Here is a 22,009-nt window from a genome sequence, read left to right on the forward strand (position 1 = left end):
ATCTCGATGGTGCTAAAATGACACTGATCTTAGAAGAAAGTATAATATAATTTCTTAAAATGTTCACTCTAGGTATGGAACAGAGCTAAATTGTACTTTCCCAAACCACTGTTATAATGTTCAACCAGTGCCAAAAGACACATACTGAGAAAAAAAAAGAAAAAAAAAAAACCTTTCTTGGACCCACTTATTATATAAAGCAACGCAATTGGGTAGAAAATAGCACTTCCTAGAGCTCGTCTCCATTTAAAACCATGACCAAAACCATGACTTCCTCTGCTCTAAATTAGTTCCATTCCTCTTTTTCCTTAGGATGCTCTTTTTGGAACACATCTAGGAGTTGGCCAGAGCCTGTGTTTTGGTTTTTGTTGTGCAATGCACTGGAGCTTGAAGGAAGTGTTGAAAATCACTTGATGACTGTAAGAGCTCCACTACAGAGCCGTTGCCAGCTCTTCCATCATGATTTGGGGAGGAACCTCAGGGATACAGATGCTTAAAGGAGCCCATTGCGCAATAAAATGTCAACCTATAAACACTCAGCCAATCATTATTCAATCCATTCTTGATCAAATTTCAGCAGAATATTTTCAAGCACTGATGAAATGAATTAGCAATAATTATGAATTCTTTTGATTCAGTAGGGACTCCATGTGAGTGGGGGATGTGCTTTGAAATCCCAACCACAAAACTGTCTTTTCTCACAATTCAAATCAAATTCATCAAAGTGTCAAACTGCATGTGAACTCACTGGAGAGAAAAAGAGGTGGCCAGAGAATTGCCTGCATGTAAGGGGAAAGAAAATAGCAAACTGCAATTAGTATGTTCTTCCAAATTCAGCCATGGAGTGTAAGGAAATGTGTTTTGTGAAGCCTTAAAGAAAGAAAATAATACTTCTCTTCAGCAAGAGCACAAACATTATTAAATTCAATTAAATTCATTCAAAATTGACAGTAAAGAAATTATAATTTTACAAAAGATTTCTATATCAAACAAGTGCTGTTCTTTTGAACTTTCTGCTCTTCAAAGAAGAAGAATGAAAATTGCAAATATATTCAAATATATTCAAACAGACAACATTACATTACAATATTACTGTTTTTACTGTATTTTTGAATGATCTTTTTAAAAAACATGTTAAAAAATCGTATAAAGCCCAAACTTTTAAACAGTAGTGTTAATAACAATAACAGTAAATAAATACATACATATACTGTAAACCTGTGTAAATATATTTATACTTTAATAAATAATCATGATATACATCTTTTAGTGGTATAACCTATATTTTATTGCAAGCACATTACTTATCATAAAAAGTAACCAAAAGTTACTTTTAGAAGCAACATTCCCGACACTGTTATTTAGTGTGTAGCCTAATTAGTCAGAATTAGTAGAATCAGTTCGGAAATTACACATCACTGAAAGTGTAAATGATAAAAGAGCTCTATTTCTGCTCTATTTGTCTGTTTTCTGCTCTATTTTTGCTCAGAACCAAGATAACGTAAAGATAATACCATGAATCTGAAACATTTTTAAAAGACTGACAAATAAAGAAGCTTTGATGTAATTCAGGTGGGACTGGCCCTGTGCTAAATTTGGACACCTGTTAAAGGTTAAAAGGTAAAAGTGACAAGTTAATAAAATACATTTTTGTTTTCTAAGTATTAAGACTACTGCTCTAAATCAAACAAGAGAAACACCTAAAAATATCCATTCAGATTTGGAAAACAAACACAGTAATCATGTCGGATGAAATCATACAGTCAGAGTGAAAGGTGCAGAACAGATCTGAGGACAAAAATAGGACTATCAGATTAATCTCAATGAGTGTCAAACCCTAAAAGCCAACATCTTCTGCATGACATTTTTTTCCATCACTTTAAGAGCTGTCATAGTTGCCCTTTGCCCTGGGGTTGCTGACTTGCAGTTTGCCGCTGGCAAGCACTACAAACAGCCAACCGCCTCCATGACCTCTGATCCCAGAAGGGGTGGGTCCCAAATATGGGTCAATGTTTTTATTTCAAAACAGAGAATGAGAGAGAGAAATGGTGGTTTGCATGGGACATGTACAGCAAACACACGCATCACCTCGACACTGCTTTCTGTCACACACATATCAACAGGTTTTTATTGCATCTGAACTACAACAATAGCATGATTGTATCTGACTACCTACTACCAAGAGGAAAATGTTAGTGCTCAAAGTTAAATCTTTCATAGCTCAGGAGACTTAAAGGGATAGCTGACTCAATTTATTCACCCACATCTCGTTCCAAACTTGAATGACTGACTTTGTGCAACATAAAAGATATTCAGAAAAATGTTTTTTGTCCATACAGTGAAAAGTCAGTGGGGTCCAATCAATGTTGTTTTGGTCCCAACTTGGATGGTACGGACAAAAACATTTCTGCCAACAGAAATCATTTAAGTATCAATTTTGTCCATTTTCTCCCAAAATTCCTAATAAAATCAACACAAATGAAACAAATGTTTCATATACATATATGTCAAAACTACAGAGCTATAAAGAAACTTTGGATAACTCATCTCAGTTCAGTCTTTAGTCAGATTTGAAGAGAAATGGTCATATTAAAAAATAAAAACGTAAATTTGAGTACAGTTTGAGACATTATCGAGATCTCTTCTGAAGCTTCTGGCAAACATGAGAATACTGGAGAAGTATTTTGATATATTATGGAGATTCTGGTGGATGGACGGACGGATGGACGGATGGACGGATGGAGGATGTATGGATGAATGGATAGATAGATAGATAGATAGATATTTCTATCTATCTATCTTCAAACTTGTCCATTATCTGCACAAAGTGCATTGACTTGACTTGGATGAGTACATTAGACTTTAGTCTGGATGAACTGTATTATGATATGACCATATGATCATAACTGTGGGTGGGATTCTGATGCAGATGTTGTCTGTAACTAGGTTTCCACCCGGCAATAGGATAAATCATGAACACCCTGGACTATAATCAAGAAAATCAGCCAGCTGATCTGGGAAGCGATTTAATGGCAGGGCGCACAGCTTGACACAAAAGGGTTCATCAAGTCCATTTCTGAAACAGATAAAACCCTCAAATCCAAAAAAGAAATCTAGACCATGCGGACAACTCCCCTTTTGTTGCGAAGCAGATGAGTAATCAGTTTTCTTTGGCTTACGTTAAATAAAGTCATAAAGTGGTACTAATGTTTTAATTTAGCACCATGTGTCTGCTGTGTGATGCTCATCCCTGTCTGTGCTGCATCCCGCTGACCCTCATCTTCAGAGACCAACAGTTGCTATACGGCTGGACCGAAGAGACCAAATAAAATAGAAGAGATGGAAGAAGAGACAGAAAAAATGAGGGGAAGGAGGGGTGGGAGATGAGGCAGGTGGCAGAAGCAAAGATGTAGACAAGAAAAGAGGATGATGTTCCTCCCTACCAAATTGCTGTCGACACGTTCCCCTTTCAGACTCTAAGTACTCTAAAGGACGAAAAAGAAGCAAAGGAGTGAAAGTGAAATTAAAGATCGGAGGACAGAGAGAAAATGAGAGAGAATCAGCCCATCTGAAGCAGTGCTGAACTCAACAAGTTAGCAATTACTGATTAGCCAGTTCAGTCCCGCTGGGAGGCTTGTCTGTCCTTGGCTTGGGAAAACAACATGAAAGGATGCCGACTGTTTTGTGCGGGCGACTTGAAAGCTCAGTGGCTATCAGAGACATTAGCCTTATCAATGGCCGGTGCTTTAGAGCTGAGCTATATGAAGCAACAAGGGCATGTCTCCAGTGAGGAGATAACTAACACATACCTCCAGCCCTATTTGCATGCACCCGGGTAACATGAGGGACATGATGAGGAGGGAGGTGGTTTAAAATAATTATTTCATGAGAATTTGAATTAAAGGAAGAAAAAATTGGCCAGAACTAGGCACCGGTGCCAGACGCACCCCAAATGCCCATTTTGGTGGCATAGCCAGGGAGGTTGGCACACGACTGGCACGGCTAAGGCGTCCAGACCCATAACATCTGCTAGGCCGAGCTGTCCTTGGGTGGGATGGATGAAGAGAATTGCAACTTTTCAGTTCAATAAATGCAGTCTATCTTTAACAACACATTGTCATATGAATAACAAGTCAGTAACTACACTGAATTATGTTGATTTAAGTTTGATTCACCAAAAAGATCCGGCTCATATGAGTCCTTTGGTCAGGGGTTGGACTACACTGGTTGTGTTACGTATTTGATTCACTAAAGAGAACCAAATCATTAGAGTCTGTTGTTCTAGAATTGGACTACACTGCTGGCACTATATGTTCACTGATTCAATAAAAAGAACCAAATCATAGGAGTCATTTATTTTGGAATTAGACTACACTGGTTGCACTGTATGCTTTCAATTCACTAAACAGATCCGAATCATTAGTCATTTGTTCAGTAATCAGACAACACTGGTTGCACTGTATGTTTCCGATTCACTGAATAGCGCTAAATCATTAGAGCCAAACTTTTCTGCCCTCTTGCAAAACTGCAAATCATGCAGATTCCTATTGGGATGATTGGATTGCAGAATCACTGGATGACTAGAAGCAAAAAGGACACAAAAGTACCATTAAAATGTCATAAAAGTGGTCTATATGACTTGTACGCTATATTCCAAGCCTTTTGAAGTCCTGTAATAGCTTTGAGACTATATTTACGGTGACTGGGTTGAACTTGATTTGTACACAAATCATTCAGACTGGTTTTCAGACTGGTTTTGAGAATTGGATTGACCTATTCAATTAAAAATATCTGAATGAAAAGAAAGATTTGTTTTACTTTCATGAGCACGACTCTACAGTTTATGGAGCCCTTTGTGTCATTTGTTTGAAAACCATTCATTGTAATTGCTTGGAAAAGAGCGACTAGCACATTCTTCGAAATGGCTCCTTTAGTGTTCCACTGATGAAAGAAAGTCATATTGGTTTGGAACGACATGAGGGTGAGTAAATATTAACATAATGTTCATTTTTGAGGGAACTATCCCTTTTAAACAGCAGTGAGTTACTGTATCAGAGGAGCTTGGCTACCAACACCTGAACTCACCTGTGCACATCGACACTGAAGAAGCTTTCACAAAATATTAGGCTGACTCCCAGTGGATGTTTGCAGTTTGTACAAACATCTAGGCCAAAGTTCATCCTCCCTTGTCCTACTCTTGGCTCTTTCCTGCTTTTCCACGAGCTCAGCTGAAAGTCTGACGCACCTTCTGAAGGACAAAGGTTTCCCACAAGAAAAACACACTGGGCCTTACGGTGTTGCCCTCCCTTTCATTGTGCCTGGTTACATAATACTAAACCAATCAATCTAAGGTCTGACTCCTGAAAAGCAAATACCCTGTGCTGGACTGACATAATTTTTGCCAATCGGAGCAATTACAAAACTACTTCAAAATAAAATAAATCACTCCTGCGAGAACTTCAGTCCTTCTTGTGTGAACTTTCACCTCCGCTAGGCCAATTAATGCTCTGGAATACTTGCTTGGAGCAATTTCATTAGTCATCGTTAGGTTATTTGCAGTTCACAAATCGCTCTCTGAAGTGGAGCATCTGAATTGCTTTGTGCGGGATATGCTTTTGTGTGGTGGTACAGTAAGAATTACCAGTCCCTGAAAATATACAATAATCATAGCAGGGAATTATATTAGTTCAAAGTCCTCAGCCGCAGTGAGGGAAAACCTCATGCCTGAATTTGTCCCTGTCATCGACACAAAGGCAACCACATTTTAACTGGTGATAGTGAGAAAGAGAGCATTTTGTCAGGTCTTATTTGTTCAAGCTGCACATGCTGCGTGTGCTTCGTGATCATTGGCGCCTGAATTTGAGTAACTTGTAAGGAAAATTTTTCGATTCACTTAAAATTGGGCAAATTATAATAGAATCATTTGGTTTGGAATGGTATGTTGGGTAATTGAGAAAACCCTTGTTGCAACTGTATGATTCACTAAAAGAAATATAATTTCATTAGCATCAGACACACTCAAAAGGTGTGCTATTAATGTGTTTGTTCTATAATTGGTGTTGTATATTTATTGTTTGTATATGTATTGATTCACTAATTAGAACTGAATCCTTAGAGTCGGTCGAATTGAACTACAATGCATGCACTATATGTGTATGTTTTGGAGCTCGGACTACACTGGCTGTGCACTGATTATTAGGACTGAATCCCTAGAGTCGGTGCTACTACAATGCTGTATATTTTTGATTCACTAAAAACAACCGAATCATTCGAGTCTTTTCATTCAGTAATCGCAATACACTTGTTGCGATATATATTTTTGATTCACTTAAAAGAACCAAATTAATTTGTTTTGGAATCGGACCTCACGGTGCATGCTATATGTTTTTGATTCATTAAAAAGAACCAGGTCATAAGATCCTTCGTTCTGTCATTTACGCTGTAGATTCAGTAGAAGTGTTGCGGTCCCACTGAATTATCATGAACAACTTTGTAAGGTCTGGTTAGGTTTCTTGCTTTACTGTCTGTCAGCAGTACGTTTTCTAATGAAGCACAATGTTAACACACAAATTAAAAGACTAATGTTCACAACTAACAGCAAAATACGTGATTGAAGTTTCCGTTTTTCGGAGGACTATTAACCTGGAATCACAGGCTATACTAGTCCTGTTCTTGAAAGACCGTAATGTGATACAGAGGTATTTCAGCCATGGGAGAAGCCTTCAAAGGTGGTCCGCTCTGGCATCAACCAGCCATTTGGCTGCCTTTGTCACTTTATGAACAGAAACAGTGAATTTTACTTGGCACGTGAAAACTGTTAATAAGTTGCAGAGAAATTTGTTTTAAGATTTTCTCCTTAATGCAAAACAGACACTCTGCTGCATTGTCTATTTTTTTGCTAAGCCTTCTTAGTTCATTCCTGCAAAATAACAAGATTTTTATTTCTTCCAAAAACAAAGTCTTCAAAGTTGAATGTTTTGTTGTTTGTTTTACAGTATTTACATACAGGGATCATGTTGGCCAAATCGGTTCCCTAAGCAGAATTGTATTGTTGTGCCCCCTCCCCCAAATATTATGGAAGTTTAAAAAAAAACACACTTACTATAGGGTACTTTAATAAAACATAAAAGTAAACAAATAAATAAATTGTAATTAAACTCTATTATTTACAAAGAAGAAGAAATTATAGAGGCTGTAGCAATTCTATCGCAAAAATAGGACAAATTTTCTTTCTTGTTTTTTTAATAATTGTTTAGCATATTTATGTTACTTTTTAAATATTTATAATCACTAATGTGTATATTTAAAATGTTATTATAACATTTATATTTTGCATTCTATTATTTCAGTATTATAACTTAAGGTGTAAAAAAAAGTAAGAAAGAAAAAAAGAACAAAAAAAAAAAGCACAGCAGGCCCAGCATGTGCATCAAATATTTGAGTGTTTGTAATATCATATTTTGGTTTTAAATTCCCTCATGTTTCTATATCTGCATTGTGCATGTTTTTAGCTCGTCCTATTTTCCATAGATCTGTAATTTGAAGGTACTTAAAATGCATCCGCCACAAAAAGGATCGGCACTGTGGCTCACTTAGGCTTCAGATCCACCAGGAGACGAACCAGCATGGGAAGACAACAAGTGCCATAAGCTCCAAATTATTGTAATTATCATATGCTTCGGGAATTTCCTGTACCAGAAAATGGGGTATATGAATGTCATATGTAAAGTGTTATAAACATGGAATTGTTTCATATAGTCTCTGATGGGCCCAAGACACTCGGAGCTGCAGTTAAATTCACACATGTCCTGGTGTGCTAACTATAGGAGTGGTGGTCACCGACCGATTACAGAGCTGAGAGACTTCAAACGCCCTTTAAAAGGAAGAAAGCTAACACGACAGATGCTAAAGCAACTTTCCAAAACAACTCAAAATAATGTTGAACTACTTTAAATTACTGAATTACTGTTAAATATTATTATTATTATTTTATTATTTCATATTCCTGCTTGCTAGGGAATAGTTAAAAGAGAGATGATGATGGCATGGGAAATAGTCAAGACACAAAACATGATAACAATGTGACTTCAGACTGTCAATGCTAAAATCTTACTGAATCAACAGTATATTTCTACATCCAACTAGGTCATAGATAAATAAATAACCAGTTCAATTACAATTCAACTCAATTTAATGTAATTAAAATATTTAAATATAAAGTTTTATAATTATAATAAACTAATATAATTAATTATATTATTTATAATGAAGTAATATTTTCATTATAATAACAAAAAAAAAATGCACAAAAGAAAAAAATATTTTTTTTACACAATCAGACCCATACATACATTTTGGGGTGATTCAGCGATTGAAAAAAAATTTAATATTTGATTAATATAATTATAAATATAAATGCTATTATTAAATATTTAAATATATAATATTTAATTATAATATTTTAAACAGAATTATTAAAATTATATTATATTATATTATTATATATTATAATATATTATAAGTATATAATAATATTATAATTATATTATTCTTAAAAATGCAAAAATAAAAAAATGCAAAAAAAAAAAACAGATCTGAGATGATTATGTAATTTGATTTGATGTTTAATGTTTAAATACAACAAAAGTAAATAAATAAATAAATAATTAACAGGCCAGAAAATGATGAACACAGAGGACTGGGATCAAAAAACTCAACATGAGCGCCATGTGTCAGTGCATGAGCGCTAACCGCTAAGCTACTCCAACCAAAGCTAAATGCTAAAAAAAAAATAATTGTGAAAAAATCTTGTGTAGGGTCAGTTTCTTCGTGTATATAAAATAAAATGGCTCTATATTGCCCTATTGAACATCTAGTTTTCGTTACATAGCAAAGGCTACGTTACATAGCAATGCAAACATTCAAGATGCCTAGATTGGCCAATGAGGAATGAAGTGAAGGCAGTGTTTTACATTACAAGAGTCCTTGGAGGTAACTAAATATGACTACATTTATGCAGGAAGCATGAAAAGAAAACAGCAGCAATGCTTGCATACAATCCGCAACTTTCAAAATGTCAACCCACACATGAAAATACTTTTCAACGCACATGACGTCAGATTATAAACGCCGACTTTTCGGCCCATAAGCTGCATCAGTCCCCCCTCCACGGCTCTGACAAGCACCCTGAAGTAGGTGAAGATCAAACAGTGCAGCCTGGGGTAAATTATATCAGATTCCACTTTGTTACGAAGGCCTGTGTTCGCTTTCCGACATTTACAGTCGAGGCCGACCCTCGCGGAGGCCCCTCGGTCTCTTTCTCTCTAAATCCCGACAGCCGCTTACACTTGAGTCTGAAGGGGGGGAAAGGAAGAAAGAAAACGCAGACCATCTGACTTCCATTGCTCAGCTCGGCGTGTGTGTTCCGTTTAGCCACTGGTATTTGGATGAGGCGTACGGCGCAGCTACCAGAGCCCTGCTCCAAAACGTGTATGATGTCATTGAGGTTCCATCATTACAGGCTGCAGATGAGGCTGCTGTGGATGGGCCAGGTCAGTTCCCACGCTTGTTTGGCAGACATCAGATCCTGCAGCCATAATGTGAAGATGCTTCTGGACAAGATTAAAAATGGAAGAGAATTAAAAACCAGAAAGGGTGAGGATCTCCCTCATAAGACTTCCTTTTTTTGGGCGCTCCCTCCTCGATCATTCTGAATGGCTCTTATGTTGCATTCCATATCAGTGAGTGTGTCTAAGAGGCCCCACTTGCAGGAGTCTCTTGTTCGTTAAACACAAAGAAGTAATGAAATACAGTACAATGAAATGCACTAATGCCAGAAACCGATGGTTCTACTAATTTCTGGCTTGTAAGTCTAAGTACTGATGATGTTCCGGCTGTTTATCTGTGAAGCATGTGTCTTTGGGTGTGCTGTTATGTGAGATGCAGAAACCTCATTCTCAAACCAGCACTTCCTGTAGTTTCTATAACTCAACTTGTAAAGCATATGCAAGTCTTTTCTTGTGTCCATACTTCCCTACTTCATAGTATGTTAAAAGCAGTTTGTAAAATAACCAGTACATCTAAATATCAAATATTTATAAAACAGTAACTGAAAAATACCCTTGATTGTAAATGGCAGATAATAGCAACAACAACAATGCCAACATGGCAGACTTATAGTACTGTACTTTCGGATTGTATTCATATGAGGTTTTGAATTCGGAATTGAAAACACCATTTTCAATAATTAATTTAGCAAATGTTTTTATGCAAAAATCCATATCATTTTAACTAGAAAAGTTTGCAGCAGAAAAGGTAAAAAGCCTAGAATATAAGACAATAGGCCGAAGAATAGAACGACAGAATGATGGATAGACAGTGACAGACAGAACAACAGAACGATAGATGGAATGACAGAACGATAGACAGAGAATGACAGACCAATAGATGGAATGACAGAACAATAGATAGAATGACAGACAGAACGACAGAATGATAGACAGAATGATAGAATGATAGAACGACAGAACAATAGAACAGATGATACTGTAGATAGATAGATAGATAGATAGATAGATAGATAGATAGATAGATAGATAGATAGATAGATAGATAGATAGATAGATAGATCAGTTGCTTTAGATAATAGCATTTTCTAATTGCATAAATAATATAATATTAATCTCCCACTGCATGTTAACATCTTAGCAGGTACAGTATAAATTGCACGTGTCAAAAGGAAGGCAGGAAGTTTTATTTTCATTCTGCTAAGCACACCTACACTGTCACTGTCAGACACATCAGTTTCAGGGCATCAGGGCCACCAAGCTGGCATCTCAGCCCTGGCACAAGCAGATAGCCATGAGGGTGCAACACTACCACTGCTAGCGTAGGGGGGTTGCAGACAGACAGGGGCCTACCAAACAGCTTGCGACCATAACTGACAGTGGCTGGAGAACAATGAGCGCAATTATTGAAAGGAACACAGTCCAAGTCTGAAAGCCCTTCCCCGTCAAGTCTGTTTACTTGCGAGGGGGTTCGTGGCAGGGCACTGACCTCCCTAACGCCAGCGGTCCTTTAGAAGCGGCCGGTTGCCATGGTTTTCCTCCATCACCAATGACAAGTGTCCAGCTGGAAGAGCTTTCTGGGCCATTGATTACTCGACTGTATTCCATAGATCTGCTCAAGCAAGTCAGAACAGAGAGACGAGGTGGCACGATGTGAAAATAAACCCTAGAGTGTGACGGACAGGTTTTCTGAAGGTTACAATGCTGAGGTAATATGGAAAGATTCGCCAGGGCTCGAACAATAATAAGTGGTGAATCACAGCTTTCATGGACCATTAGGAAGGAATTCCTTTTTTACTGCTTTTTTGGCTGCTGAGAATCCCAGACAACCGATCAGGAGGGTGTCAGCAGGCTGCCTTTCAGCAGGTAGGCGGGGCTTGCGGTGCCTTACTGGTGTAGCCAAAACTCTCGCGGCTCCTTGCAGGTGCCGTGACGCTCTTGGGGGAAAGAAACCACTATAGATTCCAGCTGAAGAAACAGCTCCTGTTCAACGCCGTATCTTGCATGGTAGGCGAATTTGAAAGGGCAAATGGGGGACCGTTTCCACAGTGCTGATACCCAGTTCAGTACTTGTTTCTGCAGATGAATAGACCTTGAAGTGTGTTGAAGAGTCTCGCCACTAACAATGAATAATAGGCAGATTATGCGAGAGCGCCTGTGTCAAGTGCCACACAGAGCAGAGTCGGCAACTGAGGGGCGCCTGCTTGAATCCTTGAATCGCATTTACAGCTCGCTGTCTCTCTCTGTGTGTGTGTGTGTGTGGGTGTACAGAAGCACAGAGCTCCTCTGTATTGTGTTGTGCAGAAGAAGGTGGAGCGGGAGCAGGCGGGGTGTGTGGTACGGGTTTGATGTAGGGGGTGTGAGCGGTGCCAGAGTGCTCCAGAACTGCAGGGAACTCCTTCCAGATCCCAGCTGCCCAAGCCTGGCTGCAAGCTGCAAGCAAGTGCCAGGCTTCTTTCGGCCTTCCTGGAGGAATTCCAGCCTGCATGGGAAGAGGAGGCAATCAAGAAAATGCCAAAAATAATGTCTGGGCCTAAATAAAGTTAATATCATGGGTCAGACAATGCTGAGTCATAAAGAAAGCAACCACTTGGGGAAGTTTTTATAGAAGAAGCAATTTAAATTGTCTTCAAGAGGACCAAAGATCACATTTCAGTGCTTAATCTGCTATACCTGTTATTTTTCCAAATTAAAACAGAATGGAAGAAACTCCTACAGGTCTAGGGCTGGTGCAACAGGGTATGTTCTCAAAATCAACAAGTTGCGGGCTTCTTGAAGGAGGCTTTTAGATTAGACATATTCTTATGTTCAGCAACTAGACAGTATGAAAGAATAGAATGCTGGGAAAAGCCAAGATGCAGCTTCTTCAGAATGCTATACCATACTTTCAGGGGAAAAAAAAAATTCAGAGAGGATGCAATAAATTGATCAGAAGTGACAGTAATAACATTTATAATGTCACAAAAGATTTGTATTTCAAATAAATATTGTTCTTCTGAACTTTTGATTCATTAAAGAATCCTGAAAAATTATATCATGGTCTCCACAAAATGTTTCTTAAGTAAATCAGCATATAAGAATGATTTCTGAAGGATCATTTGACACTGGAGAGTGGAATAATGGCTGCTGAAAATTCAGCGTTACCATCACAGGAATAAATTAATAAATTCAGCCTTGGTGAACATAAGAGACCCTCATGACTCATCCCTAAACAGGCCAGTGTTAAAATGGTACAAATGAATCAGAGGATTCTGGCTTTTCTACAACAAGTTTATCTAAGAAGTATTTAATGCATTATTTGTCTAACAATCATGGGACTGAGTTTATTTTGAAGATAATTATGGCTTTTGTTGAGCTGATGGTCAAGATAAGCATGTGTTCCGAACCATTAACTTGTGCGCTTGTTCTGGCAACGGCTATACTTGTTTTGGTGTAGTTGAAAACTATAACACTTGGGGATTCCACACATTGGCCCTGCCAAGTTTATCCACAGGTGTTTCACTTTGGACTACTGAGACGTCACTAACCTGCATAACAGTAGAGCACAACTGAAAATCTCTTTCAGTACAGAGACGCCACATAGAACAGAGAATTTTTATATATAATAAATATAAATAATTGTTAACAGTTTACAATAATGTTAAGGGATAGTTTCATTTTCTCTCCCTTATGTTGTTTCAGTTATACTGTATTTGAGCTTCATTTTTCTGTGGAGCACAAAAAGACATTGAAAATTGTCAATACAGTGTCCAAATGTCCATATTACCCATAAGGTCCACATTGCCCATACTGTCTAATTGTCCATACAATTAAAGTCAATGGGGTCCGATGTTGATTTGGACCCCAATGACTTTCATTGTTTGTACTTTCGTGTTCCACAGAAGAAAAAAGTTATACAAGTTTGGAAAGAGGGTGAGTCAGTGATGACAGATCTCACTGTTAGTCCAAATGAACCACAGTGTAAAGTGTTACCAAATAAAAGTTTCTGGATCACAGAGGGGAAGTAACAGTTCCAATAAAGAACACCACTGCTGAATCCTCTACAACTGAACACTCAGAAGTGACCAAGATCAAAATGTATGCCATTATTAAGACTTCTTTACTTCTTTTAGTGAATTCAGTGCAAAAACACAAAAAGCATCTGCAAATTGCAAATCAACCACACTATCATCAGCAGACGCCAATTCATTCTTAATAGCTGTCCTTAGAGTCAAGATGAATCCAAACCAGAAGCAAAGTATTTGTCTCCCTTTCCTGAAGAGTTACTTATTCTGATGGGCAAGTTTCTTTCTTGGGCATGTGACAATTGCTATTGACATACCGCCGTTTCCTTTTGTGTCTGAAATATATCTGATAAGAATAGCATGGGCTGATGCTGCTGAAATCCCCCGTGCCACCTGCACTGTTGACTCCGGAACGACGTGGACAGTGATCATGGCACTTGCCAGAATGTATCACTTTCCCAAGAGCTGCACAGTTGATGCCTTTCCTTTGGAAACCAGGTAATTCTCGCCTGTAATGAAACAATTGACCTGTGTGTCATCCAGGCGTGACCACACTTTAGCATTGTTCCCGAAATAAGATATATTTGTCCCTTTAGAATGAGCACGATTAGACTATCATATTCGGCCTCGTGCGCTCTTTTTATTCTATTCGGCACACACTTCCTCTCTATTGATGAACAAGTTTCCACAATGCCTTCCTGACTCATCTTTGACGTTCAGGGACATCTAATGCACAAAGTCAAACACCTGTATTGCATTTATCCTGTTTAGACCAAGTGTGGGACATAAATGCTGATGTAGCTCACACTCAGTAACAAACAGTGCCAAATATCTGTGGAAATGGCACAATGTTGATGATTTTCCAATTGTCCCACTGAGTGCACCAACTATGATTTTTTTCAACCCAGACACATTGTAAAATCATGCCTGTGGCAATATTTCTGTAAAATGTCCAGTAAGTGGCGATTACAAGGGTGTTCAGTTTTATCCAAAACAGATGAATGGGAATTTGGCAGTGTTTTTAGTATACTGGTTGTTGTACATACCGTGGCAGTTTGGAAAATAAACCTAACCAATAGTCAACAAAAGCAAACCATGCTCTTTTATCGTAAATCATGTTTCACGGCACTTGTATCTGAGCACTTTGTACCGCAAATGCAATGTTGCACCAGGTGAGGTACCAAGCAAGTTTACTACACCAGAAATGCCATACAAAATGAGCTGTTTATGGGATGCAAAGATCAAGATGTATTTGTTTACAAATCATGCACTATGATAAAAGTATTCAGAAGTCATAACATAGCATTGTGCAAGGAAAGGTGCAAAAAAGTTATCAATAATCTGCCACTGTAATTGTAATTTGTGTAAAAGGTAATTAAATTTTAATGGTGTTTTAAAAACCATACCAATACATAAAATTCACTGCACTTTTTTAGGCTGAAATGAACACTATTAGCACTCATTTCAGCTTAAAAAAGTGCAGTGAACTGTATTGGTGTGTTTTTGGAGTTTTGCAAAAATGTAAGTTTCCAAAGAGCCTATGTTGATGTTTTTTCTTCTCACATTTGACACAGATCTGTATTTCTAATTACAATGTACTTAATACTTTGATTTGTCAGCATGTTTTGATCCAAGTGACATGGTAGGTTAAACTCTTTGCTTATTCACACAGTTAAACACAAGGTCATGATTTCACTGGTGATCAGTCGACAGACTAAATACTTTTGTGTCATATACATTAAATTTCTGGTGACAGATCCTAAGCCAAGCCAATTTTTCCTGCGCTGCAGTTCCCAAAGATGGTGGTGATAAATGTTCCAGCATGCAGGAACATGGAAAAACTCATTTCCTCCCTGGCTGAAAAGCACCAAGCCCCCAGAGAGCCATCAAGATCAACTGGAGTGGACACAGGGGCACAAGGGGGAGACAGAAATGATAACCTAATCATCTTGTGATTCCAGATGAAGCCATCATATAAACCATTCAATCACATGCAAATGCCACCAATACTGAAGATCTCAACACAGGACTACAAGACACTATAAACTCTAAAATTACTCTGCAAAGCTCCCTCCGGCAGACTGGAGCATATTCCCAAGCTCTGTAGCTATTTCTAGCAATTAGCAGACCCCAACTGTGCTGTTAATAGTCTCTGAGGTGTGCTCTCCCTTCAGACCTTGCTTTGTTTTCCCGCCCACCGCATTGTTCAAGAACGTTAACTTACAACACCGGCTCCTTTGAGCAGGACTCACCAGAAAGAGCCCACCCTAATGCTGGCACTGATGCAGGAACGCTGACAAATAGCATTTACCTTGAGCTCTCCTGCTAGCATGCTGAGAGCTGCTGTTTGTCTAGATAACATGACAGAGGAGGAAGGAGAAATGGAGTGCATGCAAGCCAGCTGGATGTGAAGAATTAATCTAATATTACTTAAAAGTATTTCACACATGGTGGTCGAGAAGAAAACTTCCCAGTGTCTTACAAATATATTTATAGTTACATAGTTTTAAATGGTTTATCTGATGTGAAGAATGTTTCATGACGTATTCGACTGGCTTACTTATCTGTTGTGTGTTTTCTGGAAATAAAAGTTGTTTTAATTATATTAAATTAAATGTAATAAAAATGATTAACAAATAAATAAATAAAAAGTATTAGCGTTATGGTATAAATAAAACTGAAATTTGCAAGAAAATTCATAAGAAACATTAATAAAAAGTTACAAATAAAATAAAATAAAATAAAATAAAATAATGGTATTCCAATAAAGTAATGAATACAATTGTATTACCATGGCAAACAAAATAAAAATACTGCCATAGCAAACAAAAAAAATAAAAATAATAATTTTTTATAAAATACATTTCAGTATAGTAAAGAAAAAATGGAATTGCCATGGCACATGTGCAAACAAAACAAAAAATGTGCAAAAACTGATATAAATAAAGTCAATTAAAATAAATTTAATAAAAAATAAATAGTTATGCTATGATGTAAATAAAACTATATATTTGCAAAAAACTCTGATATTAAAAAAATCTTAATTAAAAAATAAAATAAAATAAAATATTGTAATGGTATTCCAATATATTAACTAATACAACTGTATTACCATGGCAAACAAAACAAAAGTACTGCCATATCAAACAAAAATAAAATAAAATAAAACTAATTGAATAAAAGTACATTGCAATATAGTAGAGAATAAAATGATATTGCCATGGCGCATGTGCAAACAAAATAAAACGTGCAATACTGATATAAATAAAGTAAATTAAAATAAATTTAATAAAAGTTATACAATGATGTAAATAAAACAATATTTGCAAAGAATCTGATATAAAAAAAATACAAAATTGAAAATAAAATAAAATATAAAACAAAAAATTGTCATATTACTAAGTTACCATAAAAAACAATACAATTTTTTTTTTTACTAATTTCTTTTTAAAGTTTTATCTAAAACTTTACACAAACAGCTTGAACATGATCAAAACATCTGAAAACCCAGAGGACTCCATTCACATTATTGGATAAACATTATGCTTCCTAAGGCAGTGCGTCACAGCAGTATCAGCCAATGATGTGGTCTCTTTTCCTGTCCGCTTGTATCCCCACTGCTATTTCGTCCCTGCTGGTGTTTCTCGTAGGAGCTCAGCGTGCCGCATGTTTGTGACTCATTGCAAACGGTTGATGTGGCGGTGCACAACAGAGCCCTGCGGGGTGTCATAAGTGGCCCATGCATATAACAAGCTTCAGATAATGATAGAGTTGACTGCAGTCTGTAGCGCACATGGCCTCTTAACCTCTCGGTTATTTTGAATAAAGATCATGTTTAGCATTCTCTTCCTTAGCCACAAGCTCACCCGGCAATGCAGTGGAGCTGGACTGGAGCTTTTGATACATGATATGATGTTGTCAAGAGTTGTTCATAACTCGAAAGCGAACAAGTGTGAGGTTTCGTTTGAAGTACGCAGTTCAGATAAATATTTGCACTGAGGCTTCAAGGCATGTGATGGTAACTCCTGGCACTGTCTTAAAACTGACTCCTGGTTGTGAAAACTCAGTGACAGCATCTACACACCAACATGAGGGGGAACAACATCCACAGTGTTCTTCACTTCCCAGATAGATTTCAGGGGGACACGGTTTCGGGGGGGTTGGGCGTAAACAGAGGAATATTGCTCAGGAACAGAAAGAGCATGAGAATAATGAAGGATCATGGTCCAGTGCACTGCGTAGGATGAGGAGGCAACAAGTGCTCCTTCAGAAGCCATCCAAAAATAAGCTGAGCTCGCTGTATAGGCTCAAGGATAGGCCAAAGTCCAGTGAGCTTTTCCAATAAGTGCTCTTTCCAAATAATATCATGGAAAATGTTCCCCAAGGTTGAGGCATTTGCAGAACAGTCACATCAATATGTTAAAGCTTTTTGGACAGCCATGCATTACCAGAAGAATGACCCCCTCAGATTTTTGGAAAGATTATTTGTATCTTTGATTATTAAGTTAATAGACTGTAGCAAGTAAAACAGTGTTTGTGTAAAACTGTTGTGGCAGAAAGCAATCATTCAATACAATGTGCTATTACTAAGGTATCATGACATTTTAGTCATCATGTAATTGTAACCTCACCCTTGTGTCGCTTAAAACTTTTTTCCAGTGGAACACTTAAGATGTTATCATCAAAAAATTAAAGCTGCTATTTTCCATATACATAAAATGCATGGTAATCACTAGCTGTCAAGTTTGCAATTTGTTATTTATTGATTTTATTTTCACAGAAATTCATTTGATAGGTCAGGATTTTAATCCAGTTCCAGACTAACGAGACAATAAAATTACTAAATTTATATATAAAAATGACATTTTTAAAACTAGTCTGGACCACCACTCAAAGCACAGTGCCATCATGCTGATTAATATAAATCAAATTAACCCCACTACAATAAATTTAAATAAAATTCAATTCAAAATGAAATGATAAAATTAAGCTGCATGATAACTTTGCACTGATTATTATAAATCAAATCAACCCCATTACAACAAAATAAAATATCATGCTGCCCTTGATTAATATGAATCAAATTAACTCCTATTACAATAAACTAAAATTATACAATAATAAAATGAAGAATAAAATAATAATAATAGTTTTTTTTTCTTCCTTTTTTTACATTTACTCTTCATTTGATGGGTCTTTTTCTCTAAGAATAAAAATCAGCATCAAGATTTTAAGCTCATGAAGATAAATGCACTGAATGAGATGAAGAGGCTTATGAAGATATGGGCAAAGTGTATGAATGTAAACATGTGAATGGGTGATTTCTTCCTTTAGACAAACACTTTTTCCTACAATAATCATGCAATTTAATTACTGAAGATGCAAATCATTATTTTTGGAAGTAACATTTGTCCACAAAAAAGTCCAAAATCTCTGTTTTAATGGGTATGAAGCCTTTGGATGTAATACATTTTCTGAAATTGAATAATTTTTCTGCTCTCAGTCTTCATGGAACTATCTGCTGATGCACTTTTCCTACGAGTTCAGTTCTGTTTTGATGTGACTGATGTGGCGATGATAAATGTTGTCGTACCAAGTGAGCTTCTTGTCCCCAGAGACACGCCTGTCTGAAGTCTTGGGGTTCTGCGGCACCAGACATCCTCCAGTCCAGTATGGGACCCTCAAACAGAGACCATGCCTAATCTGAAGCTGCCATTCTCCCCGCGCCGCAGATTTTTACAGTAAGCGGTTTGCCTCTGAGCTACTCCACTCCATGACTGATGCACTTAATACAAGAACAAAGCTAAATTTCTGCCCTGATCTACGTTCCATCTTTTTCCCCCTCCTTGAAGTTGCAGAATGCCCTGAATATTCATAACTGTGTTTTTTTTCTAACAAGCATGCAAAATGGATATCAGAGCGCCTTGGCTGCCTGACAACACCAGCCTCTCTAACAAAGAGAGACTGGAGAGGAAAATGAATGAAAATGAGAATTCTAACAAGCATGCAAAATGGATATCAGAGTTCAAAGGGTGCATTCCTAGCATTTGACAGAGGGTAAATGATGCATTTCAAACTCTATTTCCTCAGTTTTAACAAGGGTGCATCAATCCTAGATCTCTAGAGATGTCAGACTGGTCTCAAGACCACTAAAATTTACACTGCATGGTTCAAGTGAAACTCGATTATTTCGCTCATGTTTCGGAAATTGAACGCGGTGCAAGCAGGAATAATACCGCATGGATTGACTCAGATCGGATTAGAGATGGGGTAATAAATCGGATATGAAAAATACGTGCATTTGGTGTACCAGCAGATCGATATTCCCAGTAAATGCGAGACGATAAAAAATGACGTCAACTCAAAAAGAAGTTGACTTAATGGCGGATAGAGGACGAAGGATACACACAGTGAGCAATGCGGAGAGTTTCATGTCTTTTAAGTCTTTGGGGAGAGAAGAAATCAATGCAGGGCAAAAAGAGTTACAGAAAACTAAGTTTGAAGACATGACGAGATAAGGCACGTTTGCTTTGTTTCTCTGCCGTACGAGACAATTGTTTTGCTGATTTTTTTTTGTTTTTCAATTTTCAAAACATATAATATTTATTTGATCTGCATCGCAATTGTATTTGTTTTTACTTCCTTTTACGAGTCAGAACGTCTACGTTTGGTAGTTTCAGCAGTGTTATTCAAAAATCAAGACACTTTTTAAAACAATGTATTCTTAAGTCAGAAAACATTAAGACCTGCATTAATGCAGCCTAAGAGTCTAAAAAGAAGTGACGTGATGCATTACTCCAAGATGTGACTGCACCAAAAGAAGGGTTTTGGATCATGAAAATGTCCAATTAACAATTATTCTTAAAGACATTAAACATTAATGTCTGTGACGTGATGCATTTCCAAGAGTGAGGAGATGTGGGGATCATTTCAATGTATACCAAGGATAACACTTTTTTAAATCTATCACTATTTGCTACCACTGCTGTAACCTTTATTATGTAGGTAAACTGATTACTGTTGGAAAGGTTGCATTACCTAAAACAATGCCTAAATTTGGCTATTTGGTTATTGGATAACATTATTTTCCCTGCAAGCACAGACTAACTTATGTAAGCTGAAAAGAAAAGTCATTTTATCAAGAAGCAATGACCCTACACTATGAGAAAAAGAAGGATTGAATATTTATTTAACAGCATTTTAAAACTAAATGAATAAACAGGAAACAGTTGAAATATTGTTATTCATTGTTGTTCATCTTTAGAAGCAGATGTGTTGCCTTAAAAAAGCAATCCTGCAATATTTCCTGTACTTAAACACAAGCATGCAGGTGTTTATACTATCAGTCACACAACAAATATGCAAATATGATAAAAAAAATCAGTTTTAAGTAAACAAAACAGAATTACTTTATGTAATATATACATTTTTAAATATGTATTTGTTTGTGAGGCAATCTTGTTTTGGAAAAGCCGTTTAATTAATTCAAATTATTATTATTATTTTTTAAAAAACTAAATTATTATAGTTATATATATGTTATTATAATTATTTAACATTTTATAATAATAATAATAATAATAATAATAACATAATACAAACAAATAAATAAATAAAAAGAGAACATTTAACAATCGTAAATATTTCTTACCAGCCATGAAACTTTATGTAACATTTTAATAAAAATAATTATCAGTATTATTGTTATTATTATTATTATTAGTTTGTTTATTTTAAATGTTTATTAAAACATCTGGGAACCTGAAAATATATAGGACACTACATAGTTATCAGTGCTGACAGAACTAGTACAGTCTGTTTGTCAGGGTCTAAAAAGCACATCAAAACAGACACCTCGAGTCCTGTACAAAGACAACGCACCCACTAACTATCCTAGAATTCCTCTTCCACTTCTCACAGCTAAGGAAAGAATAGAAAGTTCAGAACACAGGAACCTGCTCCCTAATCTGCTTTAAATCTATCTGGGCCACATTTATCTGTTTTTTGTTGCCAGTGCTGAGACTGCTGAATAGTGCTGGGTCACAAGGGTAAGACGTCTATTCCTGCTCGGGCTCAGGGGGGTAGAGAAAGCACGGCGGGCTCACCGGTCTGATATTTTTGGAGGAGCTAGGACACCCCTCCTGCCCTCCCTTTTCCTTTTCCTCTTCTCTAAAACCCAAATAAAGTATGTGATGGATGAGCGAACAGAGGCAACTCCTCCCCCATCAATCAGACTGAGGCGAACCCCCTCACGGCCTCTGGAGGACCGATCCGTGCACCCCCCACATCACACAGAGCCAACGCTCCGCCGTATCCCGAAACAAAATTATGTACAATTGCCATAACCCAGACAGGAAGGGGAGCGGGTGAAAACGGGCAGGAAGAAAGAAAGAAAACGAGAAAGGAGGAGACGCGGGGCAAGAAAAAAACACGCCAGCA

Source organism: Cyprinus carpio, chromosome A25, assembly GCF_018340385.1.
Source record: "Cyprinus carpio isolate SPL01 chromosome A25, ASM1834038v1, whole genome shotgun sequence".
Taxonomy (NCBI): Eukaryota; Metazoa; Chordata; class Actinopteri; order Cypriniformes; family Cyprinidae; genus Cyprinus; species Cyprinus carpio.